The sequence below is a fragment of the Suncus etruscus genome, chromosome 8, assembly GCF_024139225.1.
Source record: "Suncus etruscus isolate mSunEtr1 chromosome 8, mSunEtr1.pri.cur, whole genome shotgun sequence".
Classification (NCBI taxonomy): Eukaryota; Metazoa; Chordata; class Mammalia; order Eulipotyphla; family Soricidae; genus Suncus; species Suncus etruscus.
In genome coordinates, this window is record NC_064855.1 from 5,254,944 (window position 1) to 5,267,701 (window position 12,758).

The window sequence follows — 12,758 nt, forward strand, 5'->3', positions numbered from 1 at the left end:
CCGTCTCCTAGGCTAGCACAGGTAAGGCAGGCACCTTACCTCGAGCGCCACCGCCCGGCCCCCTCTTTCCCTCTCTTACATTGTCTCCATTCTATTTCAATTCCAGAGGAGTTTCTAAGTCCTTCTTAGTCATGGTGACCTCATATGATTGATCAATGTTTTATCAATAGATAGTGCTGACCAAGCACCCATTATTTTATGATTTATAAAAAGATAAACAAGGCTCTGAGAAATTGAGTGCCAAGATAAAGTAGAAGCATCAGCTCAGGTCTTTGGTGCTGGGCAGCTGAGGGATGGCTCTAGGCTGTGACCCAATGTTGAATTGGACTTGCTCCCCACTGGAGGATGAATCCACAGCCATGCACAGAAACCAGTGTGTAGACCGTCTAAATTTCTCCCCACCTCTTCCCTTTGGCATGTTTCCCTTATCCTTACTCCTAAGAGTAAACACATACTTAGCCCTTTGCTGAACCTGGATCAAAGGTTCCCTCTTGTTCTCCTGCTCGAGGTGGTCTCAAGCTTTGGAAACATCACTCTGCAGAGTAAAGAGAAAATGGAACTTGTAGCCTTACCTACCATGGCTCATCTCTCACTGGATATGTATAGAAATCACCGTACCCAACACCAAACTTCCAGTGCTTTCCCACTGCCAAAAACATTCCTCTTCTGACTCTCCGTCTTAGAAGTAGAGGTCAAAATTTCCATGTGTTTTTAATGCGATGCTCTAAGGCCTTTGAAAGGAACTCTGTCATGTCTGTTTTATAAAAGTAAAACATATTTTCTCTCATCTTTAATTACAGTTGTGGAAGCTTCTCTCTTCAAGAAATGCAGTGCAGCTATCCTGCAAAATGAGATTTTAATCTTTGTTGAAATGTGGTCTCTAATTAATCTCACACCTTTGTTAAATAATTATGGATTTCTTTTTTGCTCTCTTCTCAGCACCCTGTATAACAAGTCCTAGTCATTAATGAGTGAAATAGTTCATAGTTTACCTCAAGTTTTGAAGCATTTTAATGAAAGTCTTACCTAGAGGTGTGAAGTGAAGATGAGAGGGTAGGTGTTTCTGGGGGGGGGGGTGTTTAGAAGAAATTAGTTCATCTAGAGACTGGAACAAGATTTCATAGTTGGACAAGACTCATTGAGTTGGTATATTTACGCTAACCTAGATCCTGTAATAGAAAAATATCTCTAAAGTGTAAAGAGAAAATAAATTAAAGTGTATTTCTAAATAATTTACTTTAAAATTACTTCAAAATAAATTAAACAGTGCTTAGTTCTGCCACCTTAGCCTTTTAAATGTTTCTTTAATTTATTTTTTGTTTTGCTTATGTAACCTGACTGAAATGAGGACACTGGAGATACTGGAAAGTGTGTGATCCCTGGACAGTGTTTGACCCCTGCAAGGATGTGAGGGACAGGGCTGAGCTGATACTGGGTACGGTCAAAGGGTTGGCATTCCAAAGTTAAACTGAAGGAGCCAAAAGGAGAGGAGTCTGAGGAAAAGGATACAGGACCCACTGCTCACAGAGTATAGATATCTCACTTTTCTAGCCTTCTCCTTGAGCCAGCTTTTCATCAATAGAGACTTGAGGATGACTGTTCCTTTCACCAGCCATTGAGATCTCAGAATACAGTGATTTAAGGAATAATGTGACATTAAAAAAGAAACTAGAATTAAACATTCTTCAGCTCTTATGTATTTTTCTTTCCTGGTCCTGTGAAATGACTTCAAAGGGTGTAGAATGTGGAGACACTGAGGCCAAGGGAGCCTCTGAGACACCCACTAGTTCAGAACTTTCCAATTTGCCCTATTTAACTACATTCCATAGTAAGCACAGAAATTGTAGCTAATATTGAAAGCAAAAAGTAAAGGTACTTGCTTTGGTGGTGGTGGTGGCCTTGGAGAAGGGATATATATTTCTGTTGAGAAATAAAATACTGGTAGTGTTACATGAAGAATTTCACTTAATAATAGGGGAGCAAAAATGATACTATCAATAACTTTTCATAGTTAAACAGACAACCAAATACTTTAAAAAAGACATACTATAAAATAGAAGTCTTAGTGACAAACAAGAAGTTGGTATGTATGCCACTACATAGTATGAAAAACAAGGTAGTCCAGGAAAAGATTACCAAAACAACAACAACAACAAAAAAAAACCCTCAACCCCCCTATTTATAGTAAGCAATTCCCAAATAACAATTTTTAAATAACTGGACTTACAGCACAAGACTTATACTTTGTGTCCAACTATTCTTTTTAAAAACTCATTTCTTCTACAAGTCATTTCAAATCACAACAACTTCTCTGAACCATGGTAACCCAGGAAGTGCATGGCTGAACATTTCAGTAAAATCTGTTGTGTTGTCCATTCTGTGACTTTTTAATTACACAATTTACTGATTCTTTACTTCTTTGGTCCCTTATTTTTACACTTTTAGTTTATATTATTGATATAAATGTACTAATACAAACTAATAAGTCTAATGTACTGTGACAATTTTTTTTGTTCATTTACAGATAAAGTCTGACTAACTTTCCCCTTTATTATTGAGATATTTAAGCTCTTGCTGTTACATTACCAAAAGCACTTGATATTTTAAAAATAGACATGTTGATTTGTGTTAGTCATTGGAAAATACTTGGTGGTTTTGAGGGCTTACTCTTGGTTCTATGCTCAGGGATCACTGCTTGAAGGCATGGGGGACCATATGGAATACTGGGGATATTAGGGTATGTGTGCAAAGCAATGACCCTCCTCACTTTACTACCACTTCAAAACCCAAAAAAAGACATTTCAAACATAAAAACATTAGAAAGTATTGAAAATGAATTTGTGATTCTTTAAAACAAAAATAACTGAATTCTTTATATGGTACCTTTTAAAACAGGTATACTAATGTTTCTTTCTAAATAAATTCACACTCATTTTTAGAATCTCTTCAATTTTTAAAATAATATTTATCTAAAATTATTATATATATAGAATTTTTAATATTTTCAGACCCCTTTGAAGCTTGCAATATGCTATTTTGAAAAACATAATTTAATGATTCCCCAAAAGGCCCTGACACTTTGAACAAGAAAGTATTATCTGTTATGATTAGGAAGAAAATTATTCAGAATTGTCATTACTAATTCTCTTCCCCCAACATGAAAATACTACTTTGTCATTTGATATGCATTTTCTGTTCCCTCTTCAAAGTTTATTTTTTAATGAGTTATCTAAGTATGATCTAAGGAAGTGTATCTTTTGCCAGATTTCCCATGGATCCTAAAAGCGGTTCAAGCTGGGTTGGGGGAAAAGTTAAGTAGGTCAAATAGTCTCTCCATAAAATCACAATCATTTGACTCAGTCAAAAGCTATTGCAGCTGTTGTCTCCAAACATGTAGCATATGTTCCACTGGCCCCTGCACTATTCTGAGATAAATTAGATCACTTTATTCTGAGATCCCAAAGGCTGGTGAAAGGCACAATCACCGGCAAGTCTCTATTGAGGAAATGTTGTCTCAAGGTCAACAGAAGGAATATTTGTCAGATTGCTATTTTCCGTGAATTCTTTCCAAATTGTGTCCTTCTCTATTTTAAAGGCTCAAGGAACTATGCGAGGGCAATGGGATAACATTGTGATAATGAAAGCCCAGACACATTTAAAATTCGAACATTTTTTAAAGAGTTGGAAATGAACCAGATTATTTTTGCAAGTAATTCTCAAACCTAATTGGCCTAAGACCTCTGTCATTCTGCAAAGTTACATTAATTCGTAACGTTTTTTTCAAGCAGCATCTGGTGGCTCTTCTTGCATTTTCAATCTCTCTTCTTTTCCTCTGGAGGTAAAACCATCGACATATGCCTCTGGAAGAAATATAATAAACCTGGCGTGGCTAATGAAATTCTTCTTGCATATTGGAGAGGTTGGGGAATAGAAAAGTAGTTAGGAAATTCACTGATTTAATGGACTGTCTGAAGTTCCCAAAGTTTATTGTTTTTTTTTTAAATTTTCATCTCCTGGATATAAATGCAGAATGATTTTTAAAATAATGGTGATAAAGTTTTGTTCCGTTCAAATTAATTAGGTAGCTTAAAGACATGCCAACATAGGATAAGAAGCATCTTTATAGCAGACTTGACAGCATGGGCCAGAGTAAATACAAAGGCAAGTATGAGATAAAAATACATGGGTGATTTCTAGTGCTAGCAAATTTACCTTACTGTTCTCATGTATAAAGTTATTATTTGATCTATGTGTATGTTTGATTGAGGTGGAATTGATTTGCAAGTGTTTAAAGGTTTATAGCTTTTAAGGGTACAATATTACCACATTACATCTACTACCAAGTGCTAATATCCCTTCACCATCACCCATTGAACTCTTCCAAGGCATTTCACACCCATTCCCGCCATAATCCTCCAACCTTACCTTTGTCATTTCAGGTTTTTAACAAAATCAAAGGATGTATTCTCATTGGTGATGGTGTATATTCCTTTGCTTGGAAATATATTACCTAAATGAAGATCCATTCAGTTGTTCACCTTTCTCCTGAGTATTTAGGTGAATGTGCCCATCTCTAGTTTCATTCATGTGTTAACTGCTAGCAAGATTTTCTCTTTTTCTTAAGCTAAGAATTATTCCATCATGGGCTTATCAATTACAACTCCTTTATCCACTCATCAGTTAGGCACTCAGGTTGTTTCCAATAGCCAGTCACGTTGGCTATTGTTAATAGTGCTGAAGAGGTGGAAACTCTGGGCTGGTGAAGGGATGGGCCTGGGAGAGTTATATGAATCCTGAACAGCTTTATTAGTGTGTATCTCAAGTGATTCAGTTAAAGCATTTATTAATTTTTATAAAAGATGTATGCATGTTTGTTTTTAAATTAAAGTGTTTGCAATCTTTTTTTGAGGGGGTTTGGGTTTTGGGTCACAACCGGTGAAGCTAAGGGCTTACTCCTGGCTATACACTCAGAAATCACTCCTGGCTTGGGGAACCATATGGAATGCTGGGGATTGAACCCAGATCCATCTAGGGTCAGCTGCTTGCAAGGCAAATGCCCTACAGTTGCACTATCACTCCAGTACCTTACATGTTTGTATTTTTAGGTAGATGCCCAAGAAGTGGAACTGATAAATTATATCATAATTCTGTTCTTCATTTTTGTAAAGTATTTGTACAATTTTTTACACAGATGCTGAAAAGGTGGATCTACTGCCCTTGTTGTTTCTAGCTTTTTTGACAGAGGCCATTCTCACAGGAATGAGATGCATTTTACAGTCGATTATATTAACATTTCCCATGCCTGTGAAATGTTCTTCTTTGCAGAAGTGTATGTTGAGTTCTCTTGGTGTTTTGGAGAAGGTTGTTGATTTTCTTTTGTTTTGTGATTTAGTTTCATGAATATTTTATTTATCTTGGATATTAGTTCCTTTTCAGGTGTATGGAGTGTGATTATTTTCTTTTAGTAAGACACATTTTATATATGTTTACATATATTCACAAGGAAGAAAAGTGAAATTCAGAGTCAGTCAGGTCTTCATTAGAAGCTGCATCCAAATAGATATAACACTTAAAAGGACGAGGTCTAAGAAAGTTACTGAATTTCCACAAGAATCAATTGCAACCTGATAATAATGATAGTAAATATACCCAACATTAGATAGCATCTTGCTGCTCACCTAGTAAGTTTTATATGATGAGCAATTTGCTTCTATAGGTAGAGTCACAAGCAAGAAGAAAAGTAGATTTTTTTCTTACATCTTTTTAATTTTTTAAATAATAATTCTTTACTTAAGCAGCATGGTTACAAACATGTTCATAATTGGGAGTTTTTTTTTTTAGTGTATTTGAGAAGAGGAGCTATCTTTCTGTTACAGTGAAGTGCTTGAGCAGTGAAAGAACCAGAACATCATTGGGGCAAGATCATGTTATTCATAAGCTTACTGAAACATTAAAAATAGCTCTATGATTTTCTGGACTGAGATTCATACTTCTGTTGACTCAAATACAAGAAGATTTCAAATGAAACTTAAAAAAGTGTATAAATAGAGTCCAAGAATATAGATTGTATTTTACTTCTGGTCTGCTCTAAGATCTCATTTTAAGATCTGGACTTGATTGCTGAATCTTTCCTTCCAATTTTTCATCTGTGAAATAGAAGATTTTTATGAAACTCTATCATTTACTCTAGAATTGTCATAAACCTTAAGCAACATAATGCTTACAAAACACATCAGTAAATGTTATATTCTAGATAAATACCCATTACTGATGTTTTATTTATTTATTGAAACCACTGCTTCAGAATTATCAATTTATTCACTATTATTTTTAAAACAGCATAGGCACATTCACCTTCACTGCACTATGGACTTTGTCTTGTGCATGCTGAGATCTTTGCATGTTCATTCCTCTTTGAGTTGAAATTGCTTCATTAAGTCCAAAAAATATACAGAAAATAAAGAATCAGATTTTTGAAATATAGTCCCAACTTTGAATCTAGGTTTTCTTTTTTATAATTGTGAGATTTTTCTATTATTAGGTAAGATTAAATACTAATTGATGTTAACAAAATATATTATGTATGCCTTCTCTCTTCTGTCCTTTGTACACATTGAGATTTTATGTATTTCGATGCCCTACAACACTGACTTTATTCTATTTCACTTAGCTTTATTTCATGTGCCATCTATTGAACCCACACAGAAGACAGATGCTCTGTACTGAGCTACATTTCCACTCTAGAATGCTGATTTTAGATATCAAAGGCCATTGCTATGAGATTATCTTTTATGTCTTTACTATGTTTTAAGCTACTTGTATCAGTGACTTGACTTGAGACATTCTTTTAACCTTTGGCAATTTTGATCATTGTGTTAGATCAGTGGGAAGATAACCAGAATGAAAGGATGCTTCAATGAAATGAAAAGTACATTCTGATTACTGATTTATGTCTTGATGAAGGCTAAATTGTGCTGTCAACTTTATTCCCATAATAAACTTAGATCCTTGCTGCATTCATTAAGATTATGTGTCCTATGAGGTTTTAGGAGCCATGTGATTTTTTTTTTCACAAAGGGAGTGAGCTCAGGTAATAAGAGAAGTCTCATCTTTCACTCAGAATATTAGTTGGGGAAAAGAGGTGCTTTTGGATGAAAGAATTGCAATGACAGGACAGTGCTGATCCCTCCCAAGGAGCAGAACATATCAGGGAGGAGAATCCAGAGTAGCCTTAGGACTCTGCTCTTGGGACTTGGCAGCAAAAAGTGATCTAAACACTGAGTGCTTGTTCTTCTAAAGCATCATCCTATCAATTCCATTTAGCGCATATTTAAAAAGGTGCTCAACTGTATCATGGGCATGAGGAGCAAACCATTCTCATCAGTGAGTCACAATCCATCTCAGTGACTATGTTCTTCTCTCCTTATTTAACTATACTTTCTACCTATTTGAAATATAGGGCAAAGACCAGATTCTTGAGATTCTGTTAGACTTTTTATACCTCTAATGGGCTTGGCACCATTAGATTCTGCGTAAGATCCAGGACTGGAATATCCATAGCCAATGCTCATCTCAAAAAAAGGGCCTAAACTATTTGACTTCTTGTAAGTAAAAAGAAATTCTGGTGGAGCATTCTTGTAGATAATTTCTAGTGACAAGAAACTGATCAGAGATAGAAGGAATGTCTTTCTGTGCTCTCTGGAGAGATGCAGAAAGTGATTGGGTGGCATTTACGACTGCTGGAAACAGATTAGAAAGTGAAAGGCCATGGTACCACACCTGATTTCATTAAAAATCTAATGCTTTATTAATCTTGTTGCCTGCTATTGTTTAAGTCAGGAGCATGGTGAAAGGGTAAGAAAAAACAGCAAAAAATATAGGCTTTCTCAATTCTCTGGAATTACCATGGAAATTTGAACCTTAGGCATTAAGTGAGGTGCTCATGACTTTTCACATAGCTTCTACACTTTGCGCTGATTCTGAAGTATATGACATACATATCAAATCATATAATACATGGGTTTATTCTTGGAATAAAAAGAATAAACAGGAAGTGTGTAACATGATATAATTTTGATCCCCCAGAGTAAATATTCCTCTTGCATCCATCAGCTTTAGTGAATACACAATAGTAGGCACTTGAGTTCCATAATGATAAATCAATAATCAAAGAGAATTTTCTGTTTCAACTCATTTTGGCCTGATGGCTATGAATGCTTCTTTAAGCACTCCTGTTTATAAATGGGACAGCCCAGAATATACTGACCAGTGAATATCACTGACCAGTGAGTGATATGAGTTGTCTTCCTCGAGATGGAATAACCCTTTAACAGGGACTCAGAACTCCAAGCACATAGTCTAGATCTCTTCTAATCAGTTGCTCTTGTTTGCATGCACTTGAGTCACCTATTTTGAAAATGCTCCCCTACATGCTGTGTGAGAAAGGGCATATAGTGATCACATCAGTTTTCATAGATAAATCTGCTGTATCTGAGTCTCAGTGATATCTTACAGGAAAGGATTATTGTGAAATTTGACCAATGGCCCTAACTAATGCCTGTTGTGACTCTTTGTACATTCATTTGAATATCAGAAGTATTGACTTTGCTTTCAAAGAATTTGTAAAATTATTATCCCCATGGAAACTCAGGGCAAGGTACACTGACACTTATAAAATGTTCTAACACATGTTCTTCATCTTAAACAGCTGTTTTATCTTGAAGCTAGACCCAGATGCAGAATAGCACATTCCAGATGTGAGCTAGCCTTTTTTCTAGAAACCTTACTTGAGGAGAAGGGGTAGGTGGTGCTATTAGTCATGCATTCAGCAAATACTCACCAGGTGTCATCTGTGTGGCAGACACCAAGAAAGCTGCTGAGCTGTGAGTAGGAACCACAAACAGACCCTGACTTCAGGGACTTGGCTAGGTTATCACCATAGCAAACATTTCAAAGCCAAAGAGAAGAAAGAAAACAGAACAGAAAATTTTAATCCATTCTTGAGAATATTTAAGTTAGTTTAATGTACTGATTATTTTTTCATAAGCCTGAAAATTACATTTAACTTGTATGCAAAGTGTGTAAAAAAGAAAAGACCAGCATGAAGCATACTGCTTAATCTCTTTTAAAATTATGTTTTAGGAGCTGGAGTGATGCGAAAGCGGTAAAATGTTTGCCTTACACTAGCTAACCTAGGACGGACTGTGGTTTGATCTCCAGCGTCCCATGTGGTCCCCCCAGCCGGGAGCGATTTCTGAGTGCATAGCCAGGAGTAACCCCTGAGAGCCACTGGGTGTGGCCCAAATAGCAAAAATTTTTAAAAAAAATTTTTTTACTGAGGTAACTATTTACATAACTATGGTTATGGTTAGAGGTACAAATTCACCCTTTTCAACATCGATATATGTACAGATAAATGCCAGATATAAAATTATAGATAAATGATATATACTTGATGTATGAATAGATGATAAACAAATTGGTACATAGGTATATAGATGAATAGATATATGGATAGGCATATACTATTTAGTTGATAATTGTTTAGACAATATATAATCAAATAGACATATACATAGGTAATAGATATCAACAGATGGATAGATAATAGATGATAAATAAATGTTGGAAGATAAGTAGAGAGATAGATGATATGTAGATAAATGAATACAGGATAAATAGGTTGATAGATAGATAGATAGATAGATAGATAGATAGATAGATAGATAGATAGATAGATAGATAGACAGACAGACAGATGGATAGATTGGATAGATGAATGGCTGTGCATATATGCAATTTGTAGACCCTTATTTCTCTGCTCTGGTAATTTTCATTCTGGAGTGTGAGTCCTAGAGTTCATCTTTACCTGAATTTTTCCATTCCCAAATTTTACTCTCTGTATAGTGCATGGCAGTGAATTATCTGGTGTTGGCCATTCTTCTTTAGGTTGGTTATATCTGGGTTCTTGTTATATCTGCACCTATCTTCATGGCCTCATGCTACTCCACTAGCATGCGCACTGCTGATCCTTTGCCTGCTAATATCTTAGGGGGTTGCTTCTAGATCTTAACTATTAGAAATAAAATTGCAGCAATAATAGGTGTATACTTATCTTTTGCAATGAGTGTTTTGTTTGGGGGATAAATATCTAGGATTGTAATTGTTGAATCAGATGGTAGTTCTAGTTTTTATATGTTGAAAAGTCTCAATAATGTTTTCCATCGTCGTTGAGCCAGTTCACATATCTCAAATAGTGATTGGGGTTCCTTTTTCCACACATTCCCGCCAGCCCTTGTTTCTCTGGAAACTTTAATATAGGATATTCTCACCAAATTCTTCACTTTTCATTATCAGAGATAATGAGAATATTTTTCATGTGCCTGTAGAGTTTTTGTATGTCTTCTTTTGTGAAGTAATCAGTGCTTATACTTGAATATACTTGAATCATAGTTTGTTGGTTAATTTTGAATGATAACAAATAACATAAAATTTTGATTTTTTAAAGCTCAATCAGAGAAAACATAAATATTTGGAGAGGCAAGGGGAGTTCTCTTCTGGCCTATTCTAAAATTTAGAACTGGCAATGATTTTATTTTTGTCCTCTGTAAAAAATGAAACAAGTGTTATAGCTTCAGTATTTGTTTCCTTCTTGTTTAATACATTTGGCTTAGTAGAGATCATGCAATATATCTTTGCTATTTATAAGAGTTATTCTTCCCATCAGACCCAGCTAGTTCAATATGTCTTTATTTCCATTACTTTTCCCATCCTTATATTGTCAATCATTTTCTAAGAACAAAAGAAATATTGTTTTCATTCTATGTCACTAATACTGCTTTTCATGGTTTCCTTGGAATTTATATTTATGTACTCGTGTTTCTGATATATAATTTAGACCACTGAAATATGTTTTTCTTCCTTATTTCCTCCCTCCCTCCCCTTCCTCTCTACCTCTCTTCTTCTCTATTCTTTCTTTCCTTCTTTCCCTTTCTTCTAATTTCCTTCCTTCTTCCCACCCTTCTTCCCTCCCTCTCTTGCTTCCTTCCTTTTCCTTCCTTTTTCTTAATTTTCTTCATTTCTCTTTCCTCTCTCCCTCCATCCATCCTTTTCTATCTGTCTTCCTTCCTTTATTATTCCATTTGTCTTTTTTAATTTCCCTCCTTCCTCCTTTTTTCTGTTTCTTACTACAGGCTTACTACAGACTCTGGGCATACTAAGATGTCTAATCTCCTTCCCTTTCTCCCTTGATTCTTTACCCATGGTGCTCTGGACTTAAGCTTAATTCTGTGCCCAGGAATTATTTCTGTCAGGACTTGGAAGACCATATGCCTCATGTGGTTGTGCATCAAAACAGGGTCAGTGGCATATCAGACAAGTACCTTACCTGCTGTGCTGTATGGCTGGCTCAGTTTGTGTGTGTGTGTGTGTGTGTGTGTGTGTGTGTGTGTGTGTGTGTGTGTGTGTCCCTGGTATTTCTATGATAGTAATAGTTTGTAAAACACAGCATGAAATTCTAATGGGGGAAAATGGCTTAACTAATTTCATAATTTTCCTTCATACACTGAGTACAATTGAAAAAGAAAAAATAATATACTTCAAAGATTAGCATATACCCTTCTCTTTACAAAGTTAAGAATGACAGATTCTGGCATATTTTTTCTTTTTTTTATATATTAACCAGGGTCTAACATAAGTGCCTGAAAATGTTTAACAAATGTATTGAAGGAAAGAGAAAATTATTTGAGGATTGGATTCCAATTATTTCTAGTCAAAAATCTTAAGATACAATATATAGCTTTCAAATAACCTAAAGATCTTTATTCTGTATTATTTAACTGGTTCTATCTGGGAGATTGAAGGATATGAAATTGAATCAGAAATTATCAGAGGGAAAGAACTTATTTTTTTTCCAAAGAGATCATTTTTCACAAAGGTTTTGATCTTGAAGTCTTAACCTCAAAGAGAGAAACTTCACTCAAGGTGAGTTATTTTCTTACAAGACTTTTCACAATCTTCTCTGAAGAAGCCGCTGACTGAGGTAAAAGCTTTGATTCTCTCAGAATGGGAGCCTGGACCTCCTCCCTCCACATCAGTGATTTTCAGCTTATTTCCATCTGGCGCCTTTCTTCGTGATTAATTCTAGGAGAAATGCTGGTCTACTTGAACCAACTTCCAAACTAATCTTACTTTTTTTTTTTTTTCATTCTAAATCCCATCCTCCGCATTCCTGCTGAAACAGGAAATTGTGATTTACATTGTGATTTACAAGTCCAACATAATTGGATTTCGATCATAAATCAGGGACATTCTCACCTCCAGTGTCATCCTCCGTCCACTAATATTAGCAGCATGCATAGCACTACGTTTTGCCCCTTGGCCTGACAGAATAACAGACCCATTTTAAGGTTAGATTGTTATAGTTTGAGTCTTTTATTCTATTGTTATTTTGGCTTGGATATTTAGTTCTGTCCTTTTATTTTTCTTATCTCCACCAATGTGTCTGAGACCACTTAGCCCTGGTACCCATATTTTCTTTTTTATTCCTTCTTAATTATATAGAAAAATGCAGAATTATGAGGCAAAAGAAAGGAATGCATGCCCTAAGGTTATGGAAAAGTCAGAATCGCCTATCTAAATAATTATAAAATAATTAGAAATAATTAGAAAAAGGAGCAGCAGTTTTTTGCACAGGTATATCAAATGTTGGGGAAAATAAAAAGAAAAAAAAAACATTGTCCTATAAATAGGATGCCCCA